Source organism: Rhinoderma darwinii (genome assembly GCF_050947455.1).
Source record: "Rhinoderma darwinii isolate aRhiDar2 chromosome 5 unlocalized genomic scaffold, aRhiDar2.hap1 SUPER_5_unloc_49, whole genome shotgun sequence".
Taxonomy (NCBI): domain Eukaryota; kingdom Metazoa; phylum Chordata; class Amphibia; order Anura; family Rhinodermatidae; genus Rhinoderma; species Rhinoderma darwinii.
Window position 1 is genome coordinate 152,710 of NW_027461808.1, and position 27,322 is coordinate 180,031.

General features: G+C 47.7%; 19 non-coding genes across 19 annotated transcripts; all 19 read right to left on the minus strand.

The window, feature by feature from the left end:
• Positions 1 to 570: 570 nt before the first annotated feature.
• On the minus strand, positions 571 to 761 carry LOC142696046 (U2 spliceosomal RNA). The gene has a single exon (XR_012864047.1). It is a non-coding gene; the product is annotated as a U2 spliceosomal RNA (small nuclear RNA).
• Positions 762 to 2,061: 1,300 nt separating this feature from the next.
• Positions 2,062 to 2,252, minus strand: LOC142695827 (U2 spliceosomal RNA). The gene has a single exon (XR_012863850.1). It is a non-coding gene; the product is annotated as a U2 spliceosomal RNA (small nuclear RNA).
• A 1,288-nt stretch (positions 2,253 to 3,540) lies between these two features.
• LOC142695828 (U2 spliceosomal RNA) lies at positions 3,541 to 3,731 on the minus strand. Its single transcript, XR_012863851.1, has one exon. It is a non-coding gene; the product is annotated as a U2 spliceosomal RNA (small nuclear RNA).
• A 1,265-nt stretch (positions 3,732 to 4,996) lies between these two features.
• On the minus strand, positions 4,997 to 5,187 carry LOC142695829 (U2 spliceosomal RNA). The gene has a single exon (XR_012863852.1). It is a non-coding gene; the product is annotated as a U2 spliceosomal RNA (small nuclear RNA).
• A 1,284-nt stretch (positions 5,188 to 6,471) lies between these two features.
• LOC142695830 (U2 spliceosomal RNA) lies at positions 6,472 to 6,662 on the minus strand. Its single transcript, XR_012863853.1, has one exon. It is a non-coding gene; the product is annotated as a U2 spliceosomal RNA (small nuclear RNA).
• Positions 6,663 to 7,946: 1,284 nt separating this feature from the next.
• Positions 7,947 to 8,137, minus strand: LOC142695831 (U2 spliceosomal RNA). The gene has a single exon (XR_012863854.1). It is a non-coding gene; the product is annotated as a U2 spliceosomal RNA (small nuclear RNA).
• Positions 8,138 to 9,421: 1,284 nt separating this feature from the next.
• Positions 9,422 to 9,612, minus strand: LOC142696045 (U2 spliceosomal RNA). The gene has a single exon (XR_012864046.1). It is a non-coding gene; the product is annotated as a U2 spliceosomal RNA (small nuclear RNA).
• A 1,280-nt stretch (positions 9,613 to 10,892) lies between these two features.
• LOC142695833 (U2 spliceosomal RNA) lies at positions 10,893 to 11,083 on the minus strand. Its single transcript, XR_012863855.1, has one exon. It is a non-coding gene; the product is annotated as a U2 spliceosomal RNA (small nuclear RNA).
• Positions 11,084 to 12,379: 1,296 nt separating this feature from the next.
• LOC142695834 (U2 spliceosomal RNA) lies at positions 12,380 to 12,570 on the minus strand. The gene has a single exon (XR_012863856.1). It is a non-coding gene; the product is annotated as a U2 spliceosomal RNA (small nuclear RNA).
• Positions 12,571 to 13,854: 1,284 nt separating this feature from the next.
• Positions 13,855 to 14,045, minus strand: LOC142695835 (U2 spliceosomal RNA). The gene has a single exon (XR_012863857.1). It is a non-coding gene; the product is annotated as a U2 spliceosomal RNA (small nuclear RNA).
• A 1,288-nt stretch (positions 14,046 to 15,333) lies between these two features.
• Positions 15,334 to 15,524, minus strand: LOC142695836 (U2 spliceosomal RNA). The gene has a single exon (XR_012863858.1). It is a non-coding gene; the product is annotated as a U2 spliceosomal RNA (small nuclear RNA).
• A 1,278-nt stretch (positions 15,525 to 16,802) lies between these two features.
• LOC142695837 (U2 spliceosomal RNA) lies at positions 16,803 to 16,993 on the minus strand. Its single transcript, XR_012863859.1, has one exon. It is a non-coding gene; the product is annotated as a U2 spliceosomal RNA (small nuclear RNA).
• Positions 16,994 to 18,266: 1,273 nt separating this feature from the next.
• LOC142695839 (U2 spliceosomal RNA) lies at positions 18,267 to 18,457 on the minus strand. Its single transcript, XR_012863861.1, has one exon. It is a non-coding gene; the product is annotated as a U2 spliceosomal RNA (small nuclear RNA).
• Positions 18,458 to 19,745: 1,288 nt separating this feature from the next.
• LOC142695840 (U2 spliceosomal RNA) lies at positions 19,746 to 19,936 on the minus strand. The gene has a single exon (XR_012863862.1). It is a non-coding gene; the product is annotated as a U2 spliceosomal RNA (small nuclear RNA).
• Positions 19,937 to 21,237: 1,301 nt separating this feature from the next.
• On the minus strand, positions 21,238 to 21,428 carry LOC142695841 (U2 spliceosomal RNA). The gene has a single exon (XR_012863863.1). It is a non-coding gene; the product is annotated as a U2 spliceosomal RNA (small nuclear RNA).
• Positions 21,429 to 22,704: 1,276 nt separating this feature from the next.
• Positions 22,705 to 22,895, minus strand: LOC142695842 (U2 spliceosomal RNA). Its single transcript, XR_012863864.1, has one exon. It is a non-coding gene; the product is annotated as a U2 spliceosomal RNA (small nuclear RNA).
• Positions 22,896 to 24,171: 1,276 nt separating this feature from the next.
• LOC142696057 (U2 spliceosomal RNA) lies at positions 24,172 to 24,362 on the minus strand. The gene has a single exon (XR_012864057.1). It is a non-coding gene; the product is annotated as a U2 spliceosomal RNA (small nuclear RNA).
• A 1,288-nt stretch (positions 24,363 to 25,650) lies between these two features.
• On the minus strand, positions 25,651 to 25,841 carry LOC142695844 (U2 spliceosomal RNA). The gene has a single exon (XR_012863865.1). It is a non-coding gene; the product is annotated as a U2 spliceosomal RNA (small nuclear RNA).
• A 1,288-nt stretch (positions 25,842 to 27,129) lies between these two features.
• On the minus strand, positions 27,130 to 27,320 carry LOC142695783 (U2 spliceosomal RNA). The gene has a single exon (XR_012863810.1). It is a non-coding gene; the product is annotated as a U2 spliceosomal RNA (small nuclear RNA).
• Positions 27,321 to 27,322: the final 2 nt, after the last annotated feature.

The following is a 27,322-nucleotide window of genomic DNA, read 5'->3' on the forward strand; positions in this document are numbered from 1 at the left end:
AGTAACAAATCCAAATTGCTGCTCTCTTTGTAGGCAAGCAAGGCTTTGTTGCAACTGCAATTCTTACTTCTTCTTGAAATGTAGGGACGACAGTACATTCCATCACATCCATCTAGTGTACACAGGTAGGTCCATTGTGGCGGGCAGGCGAGCGGGCGGGCTGCTTTATTGGCTGTTTGCTGTTCCCCTACTCCACTCCACTATTTGACTGTTGTGCTGCATCAATCAATCAATCAATCAATCAATCAATCAATCAATCAATCAATCAATCAGTGGCTGGCTCAGGTGCAGCTCTTTAACTTACCTAAAAGGGAGGGCGGAGAGAAGACAAGGAAGGTGAATGAGGTGTTCCAATGTGAAATGCCGGAAACACAGAAACACAGACGACACACAACAAGAGGTGGCAATCTATTCATTAATTGCATTTAATCAATGAGCTCATTATCACTCATGCATTGTCCAACAGGTGTTGAAATAATGGGATTAAAAGGGGAGATCCCTTCAGAAAGACAGAAACAATAGCAAAGACAAAAAACACTTTTGGAATCTGCTTTTAGTCAACACATAAGGAAAGGGTGCATCGGTCCTGGAAATACTGCAATACCAGGTCAATGCGTGGAGTGGACAGAGCAAGCTCTATTTCCATCTCCCTGTTCTAAAAATCCATTTAATATATGGTCCCCAGATAGGGGACGTATCAGATATTAAACTGATAAGAACAGATACTACACTTGATCTTAGCCAAAAGGCCGAGAAGCGATAACCCGAACGGGCCGCGCGTTGCCCGAGCCTGCCCGATACTGCTGTTCAGCCCTTGCAGCGATTCAGCCTACTTCTAGGCAATTCCATGGGGCCCTGCAGGCTCACACACTCACAGCTACACGGGAGGTGAATAAAGGCCGGAGAGGAAGCCAGACAGGATTTGCTTATTTTGCTTGCACCACAATGCAGTGCTGAAAGAGGAGGAATCTACATAAAAACGCCTTCCTGGCAACGCCCAAATGCCCTGCTGCCATGCAGATAAACACTGGCAGCGGCAGCAAGTGCATGCCCACAGCCACCCCTTGTTCCTTCACACCTTGTATCAGCTGTAATCCAGTCCAGTCCAGTGCTGCCTGCTGAGCAGCACTGACCAACACTGCCTGGGCCCAGGCTTTTATCTCTGAGGCCCCATTATGATGTCAGAAAGCTGGCTCTGGAATCCTGAGGGCTCCACTATGACACGTGCAAAGTTCCGTCTGAACTTTATATAAGACGGTGAGGCTCAGTCAGTCACTCAGTGTTGCCTGAGAGGGCAACACTGCAACAGCCGGCCGCCAGGCTGTCTTTTTTTTGCACAGCTAGTTGCCTCCAGGAGGCCACAAGAGGGAGACAAGGGACTGCAAAATGGAAAATAGGCATCCACCAACTTTACAGACAACTTCTCCTTGCTCCTACAACCTCCATCCTTGCACAGTTTGTTATTCTTCTAGGTAACATAGTAACAAATCCAAATTGCTGCTCTCTTTGTAGGCAAGCAAGGCTTTGTTGCAACTGCAATTCTTACTTCTTCTTGAAATGTAGGGACGACAGTACATTCCATCACATCCATCTAGTGTACACAGGTAGGTCCATTGTGGCGGGCAGGCGAGCGGGCGGGCTGCTTTATTGGCTGTTTGCTGTTCCCCTACTCCACTCCACTATTTGACTGTTGTGCTGCATCAATCAATCAATCAATCAATCAATCAATCAATCAATCAATCAATCAATCAATCAATCAATCAGTGGCTGGCTCAGGTGCAGCTCTTTAACTTACCTAAAAGGGAGGGCGGAGAGAAGACAAGGAAGGTGAATGAGGTGTTCCAATGTGAAATGCCGGAAACACAGAAACACAGACGACACACAACAAGAGGTGGCAATCTATTCATTAATTGCATTTAATCAATGAGCTCATTATCACTCATGCATTGTCCAACAGGTGTTGAAATAATGGGATTAAAAGGGGAGATCCCTTCAGAAAGACAGAAACAATAGCAAAGACAAAAAACACTTTTGGAATCTGCTTTTAGTCAACACATAAGGAAAGGGTGCACCGGTCCTGGAAATACTGCAATACCAGGTCAATGCGTGGAGTGGACAGAGCAAGCTCTATTTCCATCTCCCTGTTCTAAAAATCCATTTAATATATGGTCCCCAGATAGGGGACGTATCAGATATTAAACTGATAAGAACAGATACTACACTTGATCTTAGCCAAAAGGCCGAGAAGCGATAACCCGAACGGGCCGCGCGTTGCCCGAGCCTGCCCGATACTGCTGTTCAGCCCTTGCAGCGATTCAGCCTACTTCGAGGCAATTCCATGGGGCCCTGCAGGCTCACACACTCACAGCTACACGGGAGGTGAATAAAGGCCGGAGAGGAAGCCAGACAGGATTTGCTTCTTTTGCTTGCACCACAATGCAGTGCTGAAAGAGGAGGAATCTACATAAAAACGCCTTCCTGGCAACGCCCAAATGCCCTGCTGCCATGCAGATAAACACTGGCAGCGGCAGCAAGTGCATGCCCACAGCCACCCCTTGTTCCTTCACACCTTGTATCAGCTGTAATCCAGTCCAGTCCAGTGCTGCCTGCTGAGCAGCACTGACCAACACTGCCTGGGCCCAGGCTTTTATCTCTGAGGCCCCATTATGATGTCAGAAAGCTGGCTCTGGAATCCTGAGGGCTCCACTATGACACGTGCAAAGTTCCGTCTGAACTTTATATAAGACGGTGAGGCTCAGTCAGTCACTCAGTGTTGCCTGAGAGGGCAACACTGCAACAGCCGGCCGCCAGGCTGTCTTTTTTTTGCACAGCTAGTTGCCTCCAGGAGGCCACAAGAGGGAGACAAGGGACTGCAAAATGGAAAATAGGCATCCACCAACTTTACAGACAACTTCTCCTTGCTCCTACAACCTCCATCCTTGCACAGTTTGTTATTCTTCTAGGTAACATAGTAACAAATCCAAATTGCTGCTCTCTTTGTAGGCAAGCAAGGCTTTGTTGCAACTGCAATTCTTACTTCTTCTTGAAATGTAGGGACGACAGTACATTCCATCACATCCATCTAGTGTACACAGGTAGGTCCATTGTGGCGGGCAGGCGAGCGGGCGGGCTGCTTTATTGGCTGTTTGCTGTTCCCCTACTCCACTCCACTATTTGACTGTTGTGCTGCATCAATCAATCAATCAATCAATCAATCAATCAATCAATCAATCAATCAATCAGTGGCTGGCTCAGGTGCAGCTCTTTAACTTACCTAAAAGGGAGGGCGGAGAGAAGACAAGGAAGGTGAATGAGGTGTTCCAATGTGAAATGCCGGAAACACAGAAACACAGACGACACACAACAAGAGGTGGCAATCTATTCATTAATTGCATTTAATCAATGAGCTCATTATCACTCATGCATTGTCCAACAGGTGTTGAAATAATGGGATTAAAAGGGGAGATCCCTTCAGAAAGACAGAAACAATAGCAAAGACAAAAAACACTTTTGGAATCTGCTTTTAGTCAACACATAAGGAAAGGGTGCACCGGTCCTGGAAATACTGCAATACCAGGTCAATGCGTGGAGTGGACAGAGCAAGCTCTATTTCCATCTCCCTGTTCTAAAAATCCATTTAATATATGGTCCCCAGATAGGGGACGTATCAGATATTAAACTGATAAGAACAGATACTACACTTGATCTTAGCCAAAAGGCCGAGAAGCGATAACCCGAACGGGCCGCGCGTTGCCCGAGCCTGCCCGATACTGCTGTTCAGCCCTTGCAGCGATTCAGCCTACTTCTAGGCAATTCCATGGGGCCCTGCAGGCTCACACACTCACAGCTACACGGGAGGTGAATAAAGGCCGGAGAGGAAGCCAGACAGGATTTGCTTCTTTTGCTTGCACCACAATGCAGTGCTGAAAGAGGAGGAATCTACATAAAAACGCCTTCCTGGCAACGCCCAAATGCCCTGCTGCCATGCAGATAAACACTGGCAGCGGCAGCAAGTGCATGCCCACAGCCACCCCTTGTTCCTTCACACCTTGTATCAGCTGTAATCCAGTCCAGTCCAGTGCTGCCTGCTGAGCAGCACTGACCAACACTGCCTGGGCCCAGGCTTTTATCTCTGAGGCCCCATTATGATGTCAGAAAGCTGGCTCTGGAATCCTGAGGGCTCCACTATGACACGTGCAAAGTTCCGTCTGAACTTTATATAAGACGGTGAGGCTCAGTCAGTCACTCAGTGTTGCCTGAGAGGGCAACACTGCAACAGCCGGCCGCCAGGCTGTCTTTTTTTTTGCACAGCTAGTTGCCTCCAGGAGGCCACAAGAGGGAGACAAGGGACTGCAAAATGGAAAATAGGCATCCACCAACTTTACAGACAACTTCTCCTTGCTCCTACAACCTCCATCCTTGCACAGTTTGTTATTCTTCTAGGTAACATAGTAACAAATCCAAATTGCTGCTCTCTTTGTAGGCAAGCAAGGCTTTGTTGCAACTGCAATTCTTACTTCTTCTTGAAATGTAGGGACGACAGTACATTCCATCACATCCATCTAGTGTACACAGGTAGGTCCATTGTGGCGGGCAGGCGAGCGGGCGGGCTGCTTTATTGGCTGTTTGCTGTTCCCCTACTCCACTCCACTATTTGACTGTTGTGCTGCATCAATCAATCAATCAATCAATCAATCAGTGGCTGGCTCAGGTGCAGCTCTTTAACTTACCTAAAAGGGAGGGCGGAGAGAAGACAAGGAAGGTGAATGAGGTGTTCCAATGTGAAATGCCGGAAACACAGAAACACAGACGACACACAACAAGAGGTGGCAATCTATTCATTAATTGCATTTAATCAATGAGCTCATTATCACTCATGCATTGTCCAACAGGTGTTGAAATAATGGGATTAAAAGGGGAGATCCCTTCAGAAAGACAGAAACAATAGCAAAGACAAAAAACACTTTTGGAATCTGCTTTTAGTCAACACATAAGGAAAGGGTGCACCGGTCCTGGAAATACTGCAATACCAGGTCAATGCGTGGAGTGGACAGAGCAAGCTCTATTTCCATCTCCCTGTTCTAAAAATCCATTTAATATATGGTCCCCAGATAGGGGACGTATCAGATATTAAACTGATAAGAACAGATACTACACTTGATCTTAGCCAAAAGGCCGAGAAGCGATAACCCGAACGGGCCGCGCGTTGCCCGAGCCTGCCCGATACTGCTGTTCAGCCCTTGCAGCGATTCAGCCTACTTCTAGGCAATTCCATGGGGCCCTGCAGGCTCACACACTCACAGCTACACGGGAGGTGAATAAAGGCCGGAGAGGAAGCCAGACAGGATTTGCTTCTTTTGCTTGCACCACAATGCAGTGCTGAAAGAGGAGGAATCTACATAAAAACGCCTTCCTGGCAACGCCCAAATGCCCTGCTGCCATGCAGATAAACACTGGCAGCGGCAGCAAGTGCATGCCCACAGCCACCCCTTGTTCCTTCACACCTTGTATCAGCTGTAATCCAGTCCAGTCCAGTGCTGCCTGCTGAGCAGCACTGACCAACACTGCCTGGGCCCAGGCTTTTATCTCTGAGGCCCCATTATGATGTCAGAAAGCTGGCTCTGGAATCCTGAGGGCTCCACTATGACACGTGCAAAGTTCCGTCTGAACTTTATATAAGACGGTGAGGCTCAGTCAGTCACTCAGTGTTGCCTGAGAGGGCAACACTGCAACAGCCGGCCGCCAGGCTGTCTTTTTTTTGCACAGCTAGTTGCCTCCAGGAGGCCACAAGAGGGAGACAAGGGACTGCAAAATGGAAAATAGGCATCCACCAACTTTACAGACAACTTCTCCTTGCTCCTACAACCTCCATCCTTGCACAGTTTGTTATTCTTCTAGGTAACATAGTAACAAATCCAAATTGCTGCTCTCTTTGTAGGCAAGCAAGGCTTTGTTGCAACTGCAATTCTTACTTCTTCTTGAAATGTAGGGACGACAGTACATTCCATCACATCCATCTAGTGTACACAGGTAGGTCCATTGTGGCGGGCAGGCGAGCGGGCGGGCTGCTTTATTGGCTGTTTGCTGTTCCCCTACTCCACTCCACTATTTGACTGTTGTGCTGCATCAATCAATCAATCAATCAATCAATCAATCAATCAATCAATCAATCAGTGGCTGGCTCAGGTGCAGCTCTTTAACTTACCTAAAAGGGAGGGCGGAGAGAAGACAAGGAAGGTGAATGAGGTGTTCCAATGTGAAATGCCGGAAACACAGAAACACAGACGACACACAACAAGAGGTGGCAATCTATTCATTAATTGCATTTAATCAATGAGCTCATTATCACTCATGCATTGTCCAACAGGTGTTGAAATAATGGGATTAAAAGGGGAGATCCCTTCAGAAAGACAGAAACAATAGCAAAGACAAAAAACACTTTTGGAATCTGCTTTTAGTCAACACATAAGGAAAGGGTGCACCGGTCCTGGAAATACTGCAATACCAGGTCAATGCGTGGAGTGGACAGAGCAAGCTCTATTTCCATCTCCCTGTTCTAAAAATCCATTTAATATATGGTCCCCAGATAGGGGACGTATCAGATATTAAACTGATAAGAACAGATACTACACTTGATCTTAGCCAAAAGGCCGAGAAGCGATAACCCGAACGGGCCGCGCGTTGCCCGAGCCTGCCCGATACTGCTGTTCAGCCCTTGCAGCGATTCAGCCTACTTCTAGGCAATTCCATGGGGCCCTGCAGGCTCACACACTCACAGCTACACGGGAGGTGAATAAAGGCCGGAGAGGAAGCCAGACAGGATTTGCTTCTTTTGCTTGCACCACAATGCAGTGCTGAAAGAGGAGGAATCTACATAAAAATGCCTTCCTGGCAACGCCCAAATGCCCTGCTGCCATGCAGATAAACACTGGCAGCGGCAGCAAGTGCATGCCCACAGCCACCCCTTGTTCCTTCACACCTTGTATCAGCTGTAATCCAGTCCAGTCCAGTGCTGCCTGCTGAGCAGCACTGACCAACACTGCCTGGGCCCAGGCTTTTATCTCTGAGGCCCCATTATGATGTCAGAAAGCTGGCTCTGGAATCCTGAGGGCTCCACTATGACACGTGCAAAGTTCCGTCTGAACTTTATATAAGACGGTGAGGCTCAGTCAGTCACTCAGTGTTGCCTGAGAGGGCAACACTGCAACAGCCGGCCGCCAGGCTGTCTTTTTTTTGCACAGCTAGTTGCCTCCAGGAGGCCACAAGAGGGAGACAAGGGACTGCAAAATGGAAAATAGGCATCCACCAACTTTACAGACAACTTCTCCTTGCTCCTACAACCTCCATCCTTGCACAGTTTGTTATTCTTCTAGGTAACATAGTAACAAATCCAAATTGCTGCTCTCTTTGTAGGCAAGCAAGGCTTTGTTGCAACTGCAATTCTTACTTCTTCTTGAAATGTAGGGACGACAGTACATTCCATCACATCCATCTAGTGTACACAGGTAGGTCCATTGTGGCGGGCAGGCGAGCGGGCGGGCTGCTTTATTGGCTGTTTGCTGTTCCCCTACTCCACTCCACTATTTGACTGTTGTGCTGCATCAATCAATCAATCAATCAATCAATCAATCAATCAATCAATCAATCAGTGGCTGGCTCAGGTGCAGCTCTTTAACTTACCTAAAAGGGAGGGCGGAGAGAAGACAAGGAAGGTGAATGAGGTGTTCCAATGTGAAATGCCGGAAACACAGAAACACAGACGACACACAACAAGAGGTGGCAATCTATTCATTAATTGCATTTAATCAATGAGCTCATTATCACTCATGCATTGTCCAACAGGTGTTGAAATAATGGGATTAAAAGGGGAGATCCCTTCAGAAAGACAGAAACAATAGCAAAGACAAAAAACACTTTTGGAATCTGCTTTTAGTCAACACATAAGGAAAGGGTGCACCGGTCCTGGAAATACTGCAATACCAGGTCAATGCGTGGAGTGGACAGAGCAAGCTCTATTTCCATCTCCCTGTTCTAAAAATCCATTTAATATATGGTCCCCAGATAGGGGACGTATCAGATATTAAACTGATAAGAACAGATACTACACTTGATCTTAGCCAAAAGGCCGAGAAGCGATAACCCGAACGGGCCGCGCGTTGCCCGAGCCTGCCCGATACTGCTGTTCAGCCCTTGCAGCGATTCAGCCTACTTCTAGGCAATTCCATGGGGCCCTGCAGGCTCACACACTCACAGCTACACGGGAGGTGAATAAAGGCCGGAGAGGAAGCCAGACAGGATTTGCTTCTTTTGCTTGCACCACAATGCAGTGCTGAAAGAGGAGGAATCTACATAAAAACGCCTTCCTGGCAACGCCCAAATGCCCTGCTGCCATGCAGATAAACACTGGCAGCGGCAGCAAGTGCATGCCCACAGCCACCCCTTGTTCCTTCACACCTTGTATCAGCTGTAATCCAGTCCAGTCCAGTGCTGCCTGCTGAGCAGCACTGACCAACACTGCCTGGGCCCAGGCTTTTATCTCTGAGGCCCCATTATGATGTCAGAAAGCTGGCTCTGGAATCCTGAGGGCTCCACTATGACACGTGCAAAGTTCCGTCTGAACTTTATATAAGACGGTGAGGCTCAGTCAGTCACTCAGTGTTGCCTGAGAGGGCAACACTGCAACAGCCGGCCGCCAGGCTGTCTTTTTTTTGCACAGCTAGTTGCCTCCAGGAGGCCACAAGAGGGAGACAAGGGACTGCAAAATGGAAAATAGGCATCCACCAACTTTACAGACAACTTCTCCTTGCTCCTACAACCTCCATCCTTGCACAGTTTGTTATTCTTCTAGGTAACATAGTAACAAATCCAAATTGCTGCTCTCTTTGTAGGCAAGCAAGGCTTTGTTGCAACTGCAATTCTTACTTCTTCTTGAAATGTAGGGACGACAGTACATTCCATCACATCCATCTAGTGTACACAGGTAGGTCCATTGTGGCGGGCAGGCGAGCGGGCGGGCTGCTTTATTGGCTGTTTGCTGTTCCCCTACTCCACTCTACTATTTGACTGTTGTGCTGCATCAATCAATCAATCAATCAATCAATCAATCAATCAATCAATCAATCAGTGGCTGGCTCAGGTGCAGCTCTTTAACTTACCTAAAAGGGAGGGCGGAGAGAAGACAAGGAAGGTGAATGAGGTGTTCCAATGTGAAATGCCGGAAACACAGAAACACAGACGACACACAACAAGAGGTGGCAATCTATTCATTAATTGCATTTAATCAATGAGCTCATTATCACTCATGCATTGTCCAACAGGTGTTGAAATAATGGGATTAAAAGGGGAGATCCCTTCAGAAAGACAGAAACAATAGCAAAGACAAAAAACACTTTTGGAATCTGCTTTTAGTCAACACATAAGGAAAAGGTGCACCGGTCCTGGAAATACTGCAATACCAGGTCAATGCGTGGAGTGGACAGAGCAAGCTCTATTTCCATCTCCCTGTTCTAAAAATCCATTTAATATATGGTCCCCAGATAGGGGACGTATCAGATATTAAACTGATAAGAACAGATACTACACTTGATCTTAGCCAAAAGGCCGAGAAGCGATAACCCGAACGGGCCGCGCGTTGCCCGAGCCTGCCCGATACTGCTGTTCAGCCCTTGCAGCGATTCAGCCTACTTCTAGGCAATTCCATGGGGCCCTGCAGGCTCACACACTCACAGCTACACGGGAGGTGAATAAAGGCCGGAGAGGAAGCCAGACAGGATTTGCTTCTTTTGCTTGCACCACAATGCAGTGCTGAAAGAGGAGGAATCTACATAAAAACGCCTTCCTGGCAACGCCCAAATGCCCTGCTGCCATGCAGATAAACACTGGCAGCGGCAGCAAGTGCATGCCCACAGCCACCCCTTGTTCCTTCACACCTTGTATCAGCTGTAATCCAGTCCAGTCCAGTGCTGCCTGCTGAGCAGCACTGACCAACACTGCCTGGGCCCAGGCTTTTATCTCTGAGGCCCCATTATGATGTCAGAAAGCTGGCTCTGGAATCCTGAGGGCTCCACTATGACACGTGCAAAGTTCCGTCTGAACTTTATATAAGACGGTGAGGCTCAGTCAGTCACTCAGTGTTGCCTGAGAGGGCAACACTGCAACAGCCGGCCGCCAGGCTGTCTTTTTTTTGCACAGCTAGTTGCCTCCAGGAGGCCACAAGAGGGAGACAAGGGACTGCAAAATGGAAAATAGGCATCCACCAACTTTACAGACAACTTCTCCTTGCTCCTACAACCTCCATCCTTGCACAGTTTGTTATTCTTCTAGGTAACATAGTAACAAATCCAAATTGCTGCTCTCTTTGTAGGCAAGCAAGGCTTTGTTGCAACTGCAATTCTTACTTCTTCTTGAAATGTAGGGACGACAGTACATTCCATCACATCCATCTAGTGTACACAGGTAGGTCCATTGTGGCGGGCAGGCGAGCGGGCGGGCTGCTTTATTGGCTGTTTGCTGTTCCCCTACTCCACTCCACTATTTGACTGTTGTGCTGCATCAATCAATCAATCAATCAATCAATCAATCAATCAATCAATCAGTGGCTGGCTCAGGTGCAGCTCTTTAACTTACCTAAAAGGGAGGGCGGAGAGAAGACAAGGAAGGTGAATGAGGTGTTCCAATGTGAAATGCCGGAAACACAGAAACACAGACGACACACAACAAGAGGTGGCAATCTATTCATTAATTGCATTTAATCAATGAGCTCATTATCACTCATGCATTGTCCAACAGGTGTTGAAATAATGGGATTAAAAGGGGAGATCCCTTCAGAAAGACAGAAACAATAGCAAAGACAAAAAACACTTTTGGAATCTGCTTTTAGTCAACACATAAGGAAAGGGTGCACCGGTCCTGGAAATACTGCAATACCAGGTCAATGCGTGGAGTGGACAGAGCAAGCTCTATTTCCATCTCCCTGTTCTAAAAATCCATTTAATATATGGTCCCCAGATAGGGGACGTATCAGATATTAAACTGATAAGAACAGATACTACACTTGATCTTAGCCAAAAGGCCGAGAAGCGATAACCCGAACGGGCCGCGCGTTGCCCGAGCCTGCCCGATACTGCTGTTCAGCCCTTGCAGCGATTCAGCCTACTTCTAGGCAATTCCATGGGGCCCTGCAGGCTCACACACTCACAGCTACACGGGAGGTGAATAAAGGCCGGAGAGGAAGCCAGACAGGATTTGCTTCTTTTGCTTGCACCACAATGCAGTGCTGAAAGAGGAGGAATCTACATAAAAACGCCTTCCTGGCAACGCCCAAATGCCCTGCTGCCATGCAGATAAACACTGGCAGCGGCAGCAAGTGCATGCCCACAGCCACCCCTTGTTCCTTCACACCTTGTATCAGCTGTAATCCAGTCCAGTCCAGTGCTGCCTGCTGAGCAGCACTGACCAACACTGCCTGGGCCCAGGCTTTTATCTCTGAGGCCCCATTATGATGTCAGAAAGCTGGCTCTGGAATCCTGAGGGCTCCACTATGACACGTGCAAAGTTCCGTCTGAACTTTATATAAGACGGTGAGGCTCAGTCAGTCACTCAGTGTTGCCTGAGAGGGCAACACTGCAACAGCCGGCCGCCAGGCTGTCTTTTTTTTGCACAGCTAGTTGCCTCCAGGAGGCCACAAGAGGGAGACAAGGGACTGCAAAATGGAAAATAGGCATCCACCAACTTTACAGACAACTTCTCCTTGCTCCTACAACCTCCATCCTTGCACAGTTTGTTATTCTTCTAGGTAACATAGTAACAAATCCAAATTGCTGCTCTCTTTGTAGGCAAGCAAGGCTTTGTTGCAACTGCAATTCTTACTTCTTCTTGAAATGTAGGGACGACAGTACATTCCATCACATCCATCTAGTGTACACAGGTAGGTCCATTGTGGCGGGCAGGCGAGCGGGCGGGCTGCTTTATTGGCTGTTTGCTGTTCCCCTACTCCACTCCACTATTTGACTGTTGTGCTGCATCAATCAATCAATCAATCAATCAATCAATCAATCAATCAATCAATCAATCAATCAATCAGTGGCTGGCTCAGGTGCAGCTCTTTAACTTACCTAAAAGGGAGGGCGGAGAGAAGACAAGGAAGGTGAATGAGGTGTTCCAATGTGAAATGCCGGAAACACAGAAACACAGACGACACACAACAAGAGGTGGCAATCTATTCATTAATTGCATTTAATCAATGAGCTCATTATCACTCATGCATTGTCCAACAGGTGTTGAAATAATGGGATTAAAAGGGGAGATCCCTTCAGAAAGACAGAAACAATAGCAAAGACAAAAAACACTTTTGGAATCTGCTTTTAGTCAACACATAAGGAAAGGGTGCACCGGTCCTGGAAATACTGCAATACCAGGTCAATGCGTGGAGTGGACAGAGCAAGCTCTATTTCCATCTCCCTGTTCTAAAAATCCATTTAATATATGGTCCCCAGATAGGGGACGTATCAGATATTAAACTGATAAGAACAGATACTACACTTGATCTTAGCCAAAAGGCCGAGAAGCGATAACCCGAACGGGCCGCGCGTTGCCCGAGCCTGCCCGATACTGCTGTTCAGCCCTTGCAGCGATTCAGCCTACTTCTAGGCAATTCCATGGGGCCCTGCAGGCTCACACACTCACAGCTACACGGGAGGTGAATAAAGGCCGGAGAGGAAGCCAGACAGGATTTGCTTCTTTTGCTTGCACCACAATGCAGTGCTGAAAGAGGAGGAATCTACATAAAAACGCCTTCCTGGCAACGCCCAAAAGCCCTGCTGCCGTGCAGATAAACACTGGCAGCGGCAGCAAGTGCATGCCCACAGCCACCCCTTGTTCCTTCACACCTTGTATCAGCTGTAATCCAGTCCAGTCCAGTGCTGCCTGCTGAGCAGCACTGACCAACACTGCCTGGGCCCAGGCTTTTATCTCTGAGGCCCCATTATGATGTCAGAAAGCTGGCTCTGGAATCCTGAGGGCTCCACTATGACACGTGCAAAGTTCCGTCTGAACTTTATATAAGACGGTGAGGCTCAGTCAGTCACTCAGTGTTGCCTGAGAGGGCAACACTGCAACAGCCGGCCGCCAGGCTGTCTTTTTTTTGCACAGCTAGTTGCCTCCAGGAGGCCACAAGAGGGAGACAAGGGACTGCAAAATGGAAAATAGGCATCCACCAACTTTACAGACAACTTCTCCTTGCTCCTACAACCTCCATCCTTGCACAGTTTGTTATTCTTCTAGGTAACATAGTAACAAATCCAAATTGCTGCTCTCTTTGTAGGCAAGCAAGGCTTTGTTGCAACTGCAATTCTTACTTCTTCTTGAAATGTAGGGACGACAGTACATTCCATCACATCCATCTAGTGTACACAGGTAGGTCCATTGTGGCGGGCAGGCGAGCGGGCGGGCTGCTTTATTGGCTGTTTGCTGTTCCCCTACTCCACTCCACTATTTGACTGTTGTGCTGCATCAATCAATCAATCAATCAATCAATCAATCAATCAATCAATCAATCAGTGGCTGGCTCAGGTGCAGCTCTTTAACTTACCTAAAAGGGAGGGCGGAGAGAAGACAAGGAAGGTGAATGAGGTGTTCCAATGTGAAATGCCGGAAACACAGAAACACAGACGACACACAACAAGAGGTGGCAATCTATTCATTAATTGCATTTAATCAATGAGCTCATTATCACTCATGCATTGTCCAACAGGTGTTGAAATAATGGGATTAAAAGGGGAGATCCCTTCAGAAAGACAGAAACAATAGCAAAGACAAAAAACACTTTTGGAATCTGCTTTTAGTCAACACATAAGGAAAGGGTGCACCGGTCCTGGAAATACTGCAATACCAGGTCAATGCGTGGAGTGGACAGAGCAAGCTCTATTTCCATCTCCCTGTTCTAAAAATCCATTTAATATATGGTCCCCAGATAGGGGACGTATCAGATATTAAACTGATAAGAACAGATACTACACTTGATCTTAGCCAAAAGGCCGAGAAGCGATAACCCGAACGGGCCGCGCGTTGCCCGAGCCTGCCCGATACTGCTGTTCAGCCCTTGCAGCGATTCAGCCTACTTCTAGGCAATTCCATGGGGCCCTGCAGGCTCACACACTCACAGCTACACGGGAGGTGAATAAAGGCCGGAGAGGAAGCCAGACAGGATTTGCTTCTTTTGCTTGCACCACAATGCAGTGCTGAAAGAGGAGGAATCTACATAAAAACGCCTTCCTGGCAACGCCCAAATGCCCTGCTGCCATGCAGATAAACACTGGCAGCGGCAGCAAGTGCATGCCCACAGCCACCCCTTGTTCCTTCACACCTTGTATCAGCTGTAATCCAGTCCAGTCCAGTGCTGCCTGCTGAGCAGCACTGACCAACACTGCCTGGGCCCAGGCTTTTATCTCTGAGGCCCCATTATGATGTCAGAAAGCTGGCTCTGGAATCCTGAGGGCTCCACTATGACACGTGCAAAGTTCCGTCTGAACTTTATATAAGACGGTGAGGCTCAGTCAGTCACTCAGTGTTGCCTGAGAGGGCAACACTGCAACAGCCGGCCGCCAGGCTGTCTTTTTTTTGCACAGCTAGTTGCCTCCAGGAGGCCACAAGAGGGAGACAAGGGACTGCAAAATGGAAAATAGGCATCCACCAACTTTACAGACAACTTCTCCTTGCTCCTACAACCTCCATCCTTGCACAGTTTGTTATTCTTCTAGGTAACATAGTAACAAATCCAAATTGCTGCTCTCTTTGTAGGCAAGCAAGGCTTTGTTGCAACTGCAATTCTTACTTCTTCTTGAAATGTAGGGACGACAGTACATTCCATCACATCCATCTAGTGTACACAGGTAGGTCCATTGTGGCGGGCAGGCGAGCGGGCGGGCTGCTTTATTGGCTGTTTGCTGTTCCCCTACTCCACTCCACTATTTGACTGTTGTGCTGCATCAATCAATCAATCAATCAATCAATCAATCAATCAATCAATCAATCAATCAGTGGCTGGCTCAGGTGCAGCTCTTTAACTTACCTAAAAGGGAGGGCGGAGAGAAGACAAGGAAGGTGAATGAGGTGTTCCAATGTGAAATGCCGGAAACACAGAAACACAGACGACACACAACAAGAGGTGGCAATCTATTCATTAATTGCATTTAATCAATGAGCTCATTATCACTCATGCATTGTCCAACAGGTGTTGAAATAATGGGATTAAAAGGGGAGATCCCTTCAGAAAGACAGAAACAATAGCAAAGACAAAAAACACTTTTGGAATCTGCTTTTAGTCAACACATAAGGAAAGGGTGCACCGGTCCTGGAAATACTGCAATACCAGGTCAATGCGTGGAGTGGACAGAGCAAGCTCTATTTCCATCTCCCTGTTCTAAAAATCCATTTAATATATGGTCCCCAGATAGGGGACGTATCAGATATTAAACTGATAAGAACAGATACTACACTTGATCTTAGCCAAAAGGCCGAGAAGCGATAACCCGAACGGGCCGCGCGTTGCCCGAGCCTGCCCGATACTGCTGTTCAGCCCTTGCAGCGATTCAGCCTACTTCTAGGCAATTCCATGGGGCCCTGCAGGCTCACACACTCACAGCTACACGGGAGGTGAATAAAGGCCGGAGAGGAAGCCAGACAGGATTTGCTTCTTTTGCTTGCACCACAATGCAGTGCTGAAAGAGGAGGAATCTACATAAAAACGCCTTCCTGGCAACGCCCAAATGCCCTGCTGCCATGCAGATAAACACTGGCAGCGGCAGCAAGTGCCCCTTGTTCCTTCACACCTTGTATCAGCTGTAATCCAGTCCAGTCCAGTGCTGCCTGCTGAGCAGCACTGACCAACACTGCCTGGGCCCAGGCTTTTATCTCTGAGGCCCCATTATGATGTCAGAAAGCTGGCTCTGGAATCCTGAGGGCTCCACTATGACACGTGCAAAGTTCCGTCTGAACTTTATATAAGACGGTGAGGCTCAGTCAGTCACTCAGTGTTGCCTGAGAGGGCAACACTGCAACAGCCGGCCGCCAGGCTGTCTTTTTTTTGCACAGCTAGTTGCCTCCAGGAGGCCACAAGAGGGAGACAAGGGACTGCAAAATGGAAAATAGGCATCCACCAACTTTACAGACAACTTCTCCTTGCTCCTACAACCTCCATCCTTGCACAGTTTGTTATTCTTCTAGGTAACATAGTAACAAATCCAAATTGCTGCTCTCTTTGTAGGCAAGCAAGGCTTTGTTGCAACTGCAATTCTTACTTCTTCTTGAAATGTAGGGACGACAGTACATTCCATCACATCCATCTAGTGTACACAGGTAGGTCCATTGTGGCGGGCAGGCGAGCGGGCGGGCTGCTTTATTGGCTGTTTGCTGTTCCCCTACTCCACTCCACTATTTGACTGTTGTGCTGCATCAATCAATCAATCAATCAATCAATCAATCAATCAATCAATCAATCAATCAATCAGTGGCTGGCTCAGGTGCAGCTCTTTAACTTACCTAAAAGGGAGGGCGGAGAGAAGACAAGGAAGGTGAATGAGGTGTTCCAATGTGAAATGCCGGAAACACAGAAACACAGACGACACACAACAAGAGGTGGCAATCTATTCATTAATTGCATTTAATCAATGAGCTCATTATCACTCATGCATTGTCCAACAGGTGTTGAAATAATGGGATTAAAAGGGGAGATCCCTTCAGAAAGACAGAAACAATAGCAAAGACAAAAAACACTTTTGGAATCTGCTTTTAGTCAACACATAAGGAAAGGGTGCACCGGTCCTGGAAATACTGCAATACCAGGTCAATGCGTGGAGTGGACAGAGCAAGCTCTATTTCCATCTCCCTGTTCTAAAAATCCATTTAATATATGGTCCCCAGATAGGGGACGTATCAGATATTAAACTGATAAGAACAGATACTACACTTGATCTTAGCCAAAAGGCCGAGAAGCGATAACCCGAACGGGCCGCGCGTTGCCCGAGCCTGCCCGATACTGCTGTTCAGCCCTTGCAGCGATTCAGCCTACTTCTAGGCAATTCCATGGGGCCCTGCAGGCTCACACACTCACAGCTACACGGGAGGTGAATAAAGGCCGGAGAGGAAGCCAGACAGGATTTGCTTCTTTTGCTTGCACCACAATGCAGTGCTGAAAGAGGAGGAATCTACATAAAAACGCCTTCCTGGCAACGCCCAAATGCCCTGCTGCCATGCAGATAAACACTGGCAGCGGCAGCAAGTGCATGCCCACAGCCACCCCTTGTTCCTTCACACCTTGTATCAGCTGTAATCCAGTCCAGTCCAGTGCTGCCTGCTGAGCAGCACTGACCAACACTGCCTGGGCCCAGGCTTTTATCTCTGAGGCCCCATTATGATGTCAGAAAGCTGGCTCTGGAATCCTGAGGGCTCCACTATGACACGTGCAAAGTTCCGTCTGAACTTTATATAAGACGGTGAGGCTCAGTCAGTCACTCAGTGTTGCCTGAGAGGGCAACAATGCAACAGCCGGCCGCCAGGCTGTCTTTTTTTTGCACAGCTAGTTGCCTCCAGGAGGCCACAAGAGGGAGACAAGGGACTGCAAAATGGAAAATAGGCATCCACCAACTTTACAGACAACTTCTCCTTGCTCCTACAACCTCCATCCTTGCACAGTTTGTTATTCTTCTAGGTAACATAGTAACAAATCCAAATTGCTGCTCTCTTTGTAGGCAAGCAAGGCTTTGTTGCAACTGCAATTCTTACTTCTTGAAATGTAGGGACGACAGTACATTCCATCACATCCATCTAGTGTACACAGGTAGGTCCATTGTGGCGGGCAGGCGAGCGGGCGGGCTGCTTTATTGGCTGTTTGCTGTTCCCCTACTCCACTCCACTATTTGACTGTTGTGCTGCATCAATCAATCAATCAATCAATCAATCAATCAATCAATCAGTGGCTGGCTCAGGTGCAGCTCTTTAACTTACCTAAAAGGGAGGGCGGAGAGAAGACAAGGAAGGTGAATGAGGTGTTCCAATGTGAAATGCCGGAAACACAGAAACACAGACGACACACAACAAGAGGTGGCAATCTATTCATTAATTGCATTTAATCAATGAGCTCATTATCACTCATGCATTGTCCAACAGGTGTTGAAATAATGGGATTAAAAGGGGAGATCCCTTCAGAAAGACAGAAACAATAGCAAAGACAAAAAACACTTTTGGAATCTGCTTTTAGTCAACACATAAGGAAAGGGTGCACCGGTCCTGGAAATACTGCAATACCAGGTCAATGCGTGGAGTGGACAGAGCAAGCTCTATTTCCATCTCCCTGTTCTAAAAATCCATTTAATATATGGTCCCCAGATAGGGGACGTATCAGATATTAAACTGATAAGAACAGATACTACACTTGATCTTAGCCAAAAGGCCGAGAAGCGATAACCCGAACGGGCCGCGCGTTGCCCGAGCCTGCCCGATACTGCTGTTCAGCCCTTGCAGCGATTCAGCCTACTTCTAGGCAATTCCATGGGGCCCTGCAGGCTCACACACTCACAGCTACACGGGAGGTGAATAACGGCCGGAGAGGAAGCCAGACAGGATTTGCTTCTTTTGCTTGCACCACAATGCAGTGCTGAAAGAGGAGGAATCTACATAAAAACGCCTTCCTGGCAACGCCCAAATGCCCTGCTGCCATGCAGATAAACACTGGCAGCGGCAGCAAGTGCATGCCCACAGCCACCCCTTGTTCCTTCACACCTTGTATCATCTGTAATCCAGTCCAGTCCAGTGCTGCCTGCTGAGCAGCACTGACCAACACTGCCTGGGCCCAGGCTTTTATCTCTGAGGCCCCATTATGATGTCAGAAAGCTGGCTCTGGAATCCTGAGGGCTCCACTATGACACGTGCAAAGTTCCGTCTGAACTTTATATAAGACGGTGAGGCTCAGTCAGTCACTCAGTGTTGCCTGAGAGGGCAACACTGCAACAGCCGGCCGCCAGGCTGTCTTTTTTTTGCACAGCTAGTTGCCTCCAGGAGGCCACAAGAGGGAGACAAGGGACTGCAAAATGGAAAATAGGCATCCACCAACTTTACAGACAACTTCTCCTTGCTCCTACAACCTCCATCCTTGCACAGTTTGTTATTCTTCTAGGTAACATAGTAACAAATCCAAATTGCTGCTCTCTTTGTAGGCAAGCAAGGCTTTGTTGCAACTGCAATTCTTACTTCTTCTTGAAATGTAGGGACGACAGTACATTCCATCACATCCATCTAGTGTACACAGGTAGGTCCATTGTGGCGGGCAGGCGAGCGGGCGGGCTGCTTTATTGGCTGTTTGCTGTTCCCCTACTCCACTCCACTATTTGACTGTTGTGCTGCATCAATCAATCAATCAATCAATCAATCAATCAATCAATCAATCAATCAATCAGTGGCTGGCTCAGGTGCAGCTCTTTAACTTACCTAAAAGGGAGGGCGGAGAGAAGACAAGGAAGGTGAATGAGGTGTTCCAATGTGAAATGCCGGAAACACAGAAACACAGACGACACACAACAAGAGGTGGCAATCTATTCATTAATTGCATTTAATCAATGAGCTCATTATCACTCATGCATTGTCCAACAGGTGTTGAAATAATGGGATTAAAAGGGGAGATCCCTTCAGAAAGACAGAAACAATAGCAAAGACAAAAAACACTTTTGGAATCTGCTTTTAGTCAACACATAAGGAAAGGGTGCACCGGTCCTGGAAATACTGCAATACCAGGTCAATGCGTGGAGTGGACAGAGCAAGCTCTATTTCCATCTCCCTGTTCTAAAAATCCATTTAATATATGGTCCCCAGATAGGGGACGTATCAGATATTAAACTGATAAGAACAGATACTACACTTGATCTTAGCCAAAAGGCCGAGAAGCGATAACCCGAACGGGCCGCGCGTTGCCCGAGCCTGCCCGATACTGCTGTTCAGCCCTTGCAGCGATTCAGCCTACTTCTAGGCAATTCCATGGGGCCCTGCAGGCTCACACACTCACAGCTACACGGGAGGTGAATAAAGGCCGGAGAGGAAGCCAGACAGGATTTGCTTCTTTTGCTTGCACCACAATGCAGTGCTGAAAGAGGAGGAATCTACATAAAAACGCCTTCCTGGCAACGCCCAAATGCCCTGCTGCCATGCAGATAAACACTGGCAGCGGCAGCAAGTGCATGCCCACAGCCACCCCTTGTTCCTTCACACCTTGTATCAGCTGTAATCCAGTCCAGTCCAGTGCTGCCTGCTGAGCAGCACTGACCAACACTGCCTGGGCCCAGGCTTTTATCTCTGAGGCCCCATTATGATGTCAGAAAGCTGGCTCTGGAATCCTGAGGGCTCCACTATGACACGTGCAAAGTTCCGTCTGAACTTTATATAAGACGGTGAGGCTCAGTCAGTCACTCAGTGTTGCCTGAGAGGGCAACACTGCAACAGCCGGCCGCCAGGCTGTCTTTTTTTTGCACAGCTAGTTGCCTCCAGGAGGCCACAAGAGGGAGACAAGGGACTGCAAAATGGAAAATAGGCATCCACCAACTTTACAGACAACTTCTCCTTGCTCCTACAACCTCCATCCTTGCACAGTTTGTTATTCTTCTAGGTAACATAGTAACAAATCCAAATTGCTGCTCTCTTTGTAGGCAAGCAAGGCTTTGTTGCAACTGCAATTCTTACTTCTTGAAATGTAGGGACGACAGTACATTCCATCACATCCATCTAGTGTACACAGGTAGGTCCATTGTGGCGGGCAGGCGAGCGGGCGGGCTGCTTTATTGGCTGTTTGCTGTTCCCCTACTCCACTCCACTATTTGACTGTTGTGCTGCATCAATCAATCAATCAATCAATCAATCAATCAATCAATCAATCAATCAATCAATCAATCAATCAATCAGTGGCTGGCTCAGGTGCAGCTCTTTAACTTACCTAAAAGGGAGGGCGGAGAGAAGACAAGGAAGGTGAATGAGGTGTTCCAATGTGAAATGCCGGAAACACAGAAACACAGACGACACACAACAAGAGGTGGCAATCTATTCATTAATTGCATTTAATCAATGAGCTCATTATCACTCATGCATTGTCCAACAGGTGTTGAAATAATGGGATTAAAAGGGGAGATCCCTTCAGAAAGACAGAAACAATAGCAAAGACAAAAAACACTTTTGGAATCTGCTTTTAGTCAACACATAAGGAAAGGGTGCACCGGTCCTGGAAATACTGCAATACCAGGTCAATGCGTGGAGTGGACAGAGCAAGCTCTATTTCCATCTCCCTGTTCTAAAAATCCATTTAATATATGGTCCCCAGATAGGGGACGTATCAGATATTAAACTGATAAGAACAGATACTACACTTGATCTTAGCCAAAAGGCCGAGAAGCGATAACCCGAACGGGCCGCGCGTTGCCCGAGCCTGCCCGATACTGCTGTTCAGCCCTTGCAGCGATTCAGCCTACTTCTAGGCAATTCCATGGGGCCCTGCAGGCTCACACACTCACAGCTACACGGGAGGTGAATAACGGCCGGAGAGGAAGCCAGACAGGATTTGCTTCTTTTGCTTGCACCACAATGCAGTGCTGAAAGAGGAGGAATCTACATAAAAACGCCTTCCTGGCAACGCCCAAATGCCCTGCTGCCATGCAGATAAACACTGGCAGCGGCAGCAAGTGCATGCCCACAGCCACCCCTTGTTCCTTCACACCTTGTATCAGCTGTAATCCAGTCCAGTCCAGTGCTGCCTGCTGAGCAGCACTGACCAACACTGCCTGGGCCCAGGCTTTTATCTCTGAGGCCCCATTATGATGTCAGAAAGCTGGCTCTGGAATCCTGAGGGCTCCACTATGACACGTGCAAAGTTCCGTCTGAACTTTATATAAGACGGTGAGGCTCAGTCAGTCACTCAGTGTTGCCTGAGAGGGCAACACTGCAACAGCCGGCCGCCAGGCTGTCTTTTTTTTGCACAGCTAGTTGCCTCCAGGAGGCCACAAGAGGGAGACAAGGGACTGCAAAATGGAAAATAGGCATCCACCAACTTTACAGACAACTTCTCCTTGCTCCTACAACCTCCATCCTTGCACAGTTTGTTATTCTTCTAGGTAACATAGTAACAAATCCAAATTGCTGCTCTCTTTGTAGGCAAGCAAGGCTTTGTTGCAACTGCAATTCTTACTTCTTCTTGAAATGTAGGGACGACAGTACATTCCATCACATCCATCTAGTGTACACAGGTAGGTCCATTGTGGCGGGCAGGCGAGCGGGCGGGCTGCTTTATTGGCTGTTTGCTGTTCCCCTACTCCACTCCACTATTTGACTGTTGTGCTGCATCAATCAATCAATCAATCAATCAATCAATCAATCAATCAGTGGCTGGCTCAGGTGCAGCTCTTTAACTTACCTAAAAGGGAGGGCGGAGAGAAGACAAGGAAGGTGAATGAGGTGTTCCAATGTGAAATGCCGGAAACACAGAAACACAGACGACACACAACAAGAGGTGGCAATCTATTCATTAATTGCATTTAATCAATGAGCTCATTATCACTCATGCATTGTCCAACAGGTGTTGAAATAATGGGATTAAAAGGGGAGATCCCTCCAGAAAGACAGAAACAATAGCAAAGACAAAAAACACTTTTGGAATCTGCTTTTAGTCAACACATAAGGAAAGGGTGCACCGGTCCTGGAAATACTGCAATACCAGGTCAATGCGTGGAGTGGACAGAGCAAGCTCTATTTCCATCTCCCTGTTCTAAAAATCCATTTAATATATGGTCCCCAGATAGGGGACGTATCAGATATTAAACTGATAAGAACAGATACTACACTTGATCTTAGCCAAAAGGCCGAGAAGCGATAACCCGAACGGGCCGCGCGTTGCCCGAGCCTGCCCGATACTGCTGTTCAGCCCTTGCAGCGATTCAGCCTACTTCTAGGCAATTCCATGGGGCCCTGCAGGCTCACACACTCACAGCTACACGGGAGGTGAATAACGGCCGGAGAGGAAGCCAGACAGGATTTGCTTCTTTTGCTTGCACCACAATGCAGTGCTGAAAGAGGAGGAATCTACATAAAAACGCCTTCCTGGCAACGCCCAAATGCCCTGCTGCCATGCAGATAAACACTGGCAGCGGCAGCAAGTGCATGCCCACAGCCACCCCTTGTTCCTTCACACCTTGTATCAGCTGTAATCCAGTCCAGTCCAGTGCTGCCTGCTGAGCAGCACTGACCAACACTGCCTGGGCCCAGGCTTTTATCTCTGAGGCCCCATTATGATGTCAGAAAGCTGGCTCTGGAATCCTGAGGGCTCCACTATGACACGTGCAAAGTTCCGTCTGAACTTTATATAAGACGGTGAGGCTCAGTCAGTCACTCAGTGTTGCCTGAGAGGGCAACACTGCAACAGCCGGCCGCCAGGCTGTCTTTTTTTTGCACAGCTAGTTGCCTCCAGGAGGCCACAAGAGGGAGACAAGGGACTGCAAAATGGAAAATAGGCATCCACCAACTTTACAGACAACTTCTCCTTGCTCCTACAACCTCCATCCTTGCACAGTTTGTTATTCTTCTAGGTAACATAGTAACAAATCCAAATTGCTGCTCTCTTTGTAGGCAAGCAAGGCTTTGTTGCAACTGCAATTCTTACTTCTTCTTGAAATGTAGGGACGACAGTACATTCCATCACATCCATCTAGTGTACACAGGTAGGTCCATTGTGGCGGGCAGGCGAGCGGGCGGGCTGCTTTATTGGCTGTTTGCTGTTCCCCTACTCCACTCCACTATTTGACTGTTGTGCTGCATCAATCAATCAATCAATCAATCAATCAATCAATCAATCAGTGGCTGGCTCAGGTGCAGCTCTTTAACTTACCTAAAAGGGAGGGCGGAGAGAAGACAAGGAAGGTGAATGAGGTGTTCCAATGTGAAATGCCGGAAACACAGAAACACAGACGACACACAACAAGAGGTGGCAATCTATTCATTAATTGCATTTAATCAATGAGCTCATTATCACTCATGCATTGTCCAACAGGTGTTGAAATAATGGGATTAAAAGGGGAGATCCCTTCAGAAAGACAGAAACAATAGCAAAGACAAAAAACACTTTTGGAATCTGCTTTTAGTCAACACATAAGGAAAGGGTGCACCGGTCCTGGAAATACTGAAATACCAGGTCAATGCGTGGAGTGGACAGAGCAAGCTCTATTTCCATCTCCCTGTTCTAAAAATCCATTTAATATATGGTCCCCAGATAGGGGACGTATCAGATATTAAACTGATAAGAACAGATACTACACTTGATCTTAGCCAAAAGGCCGAGAAGCGATAACCCGAACGGGCCGCGCGTTGCCCGAGCCTGCCCGATACTGCTGTTCAGCCCTTGCAGCGATTCAGCCTACTTCTAGGCAATTCCATGGGGCCCTGCAGGCTCACACACTCACAGCTACACGGGAGGTGAATAAAGGCCGGAGAGGAAGCCAGACAGGATTTGCTTCTTTTGCTTGCACCACAATGCAGTGCTGAAAGAGGAGGAATCTACATAAAAACGCCTTCCTGGCAACGCCCAAATGCCCTGCTGCCATGCAGATAAACACTGGCAGCGGCAGCAAGTGCATGCCCACAGCCACCCCTTGTTCCTTCACACCTTGTATCAGCTGTAATCCAGTCCAGTCCAGTGCTGCCTGCTGAGCAGCACTGACCAACACTGCCTGGGCCCAGGCTTTTATCTCTGAGGCCCCATTATGATGTCAGAAAGCTGGCTCTGGAATCCTGAGGGCTCCACTATGACACGTGCAAAGTTCCGTCTGAACTTTATATAAGACGGTGAGGCTCAGTCAGTCACTCAGTGTTGCCTGAGAGGGCAACACTGCAACAGCCGGCCGCCAGGCTGTCTTTTTTTTGCACAGCTAGTTGCCTCCAGGAGGCCACAAGAGGGAGACAAGGGACTGCAAAATGGAAAATAGGCATCCACCAACTTTACAGACAACTTCTCCTTGCTCCTACAACCTCCATCCTTGCACAGTTTGTTATTCTTCTAGGTAACATAGTAACAAATCCAAATTGCTGCTCTCTTTGTAGGCAAGCAAGGCTTTGTTGCAACTGCAATTCTTACTTCTTCTTGAAATGTAGGGACGACAGTACATTCCATCACATCCATCTAGTGTACACAGGTAGGTCCATTGTGGCGGGCAGGCGAGCGGGCGGGCTGCTTTATTGGCTGTTTGCTGTTCCCCTACTCCACTCCACTATTTGACTGTTGTGCTGCATCAATCAATCAATCAATCAATCAATCAATCAATCAATCAATCAATCAATCAGTGGCTGGCTCAGGTGCAGCTCTTTAACTTACCTAAAAGGGAGGGCGGAGAGAAGACAAGGAAGGTGAATGAGGTGTTCCAATGTGAAATGCCGGAAACACAGAAACACAGACGACACACAACAAGAGGTGGCAATCTATTCATTAATTGCATTTAATCAATGAGCTCATTATCACTCATGCATTGTCCAACAGGTGTTGAAATAATGGGATTAAAAGGGGAGATCCCTTCAGAAAGACAGAAACAATAGCAAAGACAAAAAACACTTTTGGAATCTGCTTTTAGTCAACACATAAGGAAAGGGTGCACCGGTCCTGGAAATACTGCAATACCAGGTCAATGCGTGGAGTGGACAGAGCAAGCTCTATTTCCATCTCCCTGTTCTAAAAATCCATTTAATATATGGTCCCCAGATAGGGGACGTATCAGATATTAAACTGATAAGAACAGATACTACACTTGATCTTAGCCAAAAGGCCGAGAAGCGATAACCCGAACGGGCCGCGCGTTGCCCGAGCCTGCCCGATACTGCTGTTCAGCCCTTGCAGCGATTCAGCCTACTTCTAGGCAATTCCATGGGGCCCTGCAGGCTCACACACTCACAGCTACACGGGAGGTGAATAAAGGCCGGAGAGGAAGCCAGACAGGATTTGCTTCTTTTGCTTGCACCACAATGCAGTGCTGAAAGAGGAGGAATCTACATAAAAACGCCTTCCTGGCAACGCCCAAATGCCCTGCTGCCATGCAGATAAACACTGGCAGCGGCAGCAAGTGCATGCCCACAGCCACCCCTTGTTCCTTCACACCTTGTATCAGCTGTAATCCAGTCCAGTCCAGTGCTGCCTGCTGAGCAGCACTGACCAACACTGCCTGGGCCCAGGCTTTTATCTCTGAGGCCCCATTATGATGTCAGAAAGCTGGCTCTGGAATCCTGAGGGCTCCACTATGACACGTGCAAAGTTCCGTCTGAACTTTATATAAGACGGTGAGGCTCAGTCAGTCACTCAGTGTTGCCTGAGAGGGCAACACTGCAACAGCCGGCCGCCAGGCTGTCTTTTTTTTGCACAGCTAGTTGCCTCCAGGAGGCCACAAGAGGGAGACAAGGGACTGCAAAATGGAAAATAGGCATCCACCAACTTTACAGACAACTTCTCCTTGCTCCTACAACCTCCATCCTTGCACAGTTTGTTATTCTTCTAGGTAACATAGTAACAAATCCAAATTGCTGCTCTCTTTGTAGGCAAGCAAGGCTTTGTTGCAACTGCAATTCTTACTTCTTCTTGAAATGTAGGGACGACAGTACATTCCATCACATCCATCTAGTGTACACAGGTAGGTCCATTGTGGCGGGCAGGCGAGCGGGCGGGCTGCTTTATTGGCTGTTTGCTGTTCCCCTACTCCACTCCACTATTTGACTGTTGTGCTGCATCAATCAATCAATCAATCAATCAATCAATCAATCAATCAATCAATCAATCAGTGGCTGGCTCAGGTGCAGCTCTTTAACTTACCTAAAAGGGAGGGCGGAGAGAAGACAAGGAAGGTGAATGAGGTGTTCCAATGTGAAATGCCGGAAACACAGAAACACAGACGACACACAACAAGAGGTGGCAATCTATTCATTAATTGCATTTAATCAATGAGCTCATTATCACTCATGCATTGTCCAACAGGTGTTGAAATAATGGGATTAAAAGGGGAGATCCCTTCAGAAAGACAGAAACAATAGCAAAGACAAAAAACACTTTTGGAATCTGCTTTTAGTCAACACATAAGGAAAGGGTGCACCGGTCCTGGAAATACTGCAATACCAGGTCAATGCGTGGAGTGGACAGAGCAAGCTCTATTTCCATCTCCCTGTTCTAAAAATACATTTAATATATGGTCCCCAGATAGGGGACGTATCAGATATTAAACTGATAAGAACAGATACTACACTTGATCTTAGCCAAAAGGCCGAGAAGCGATAA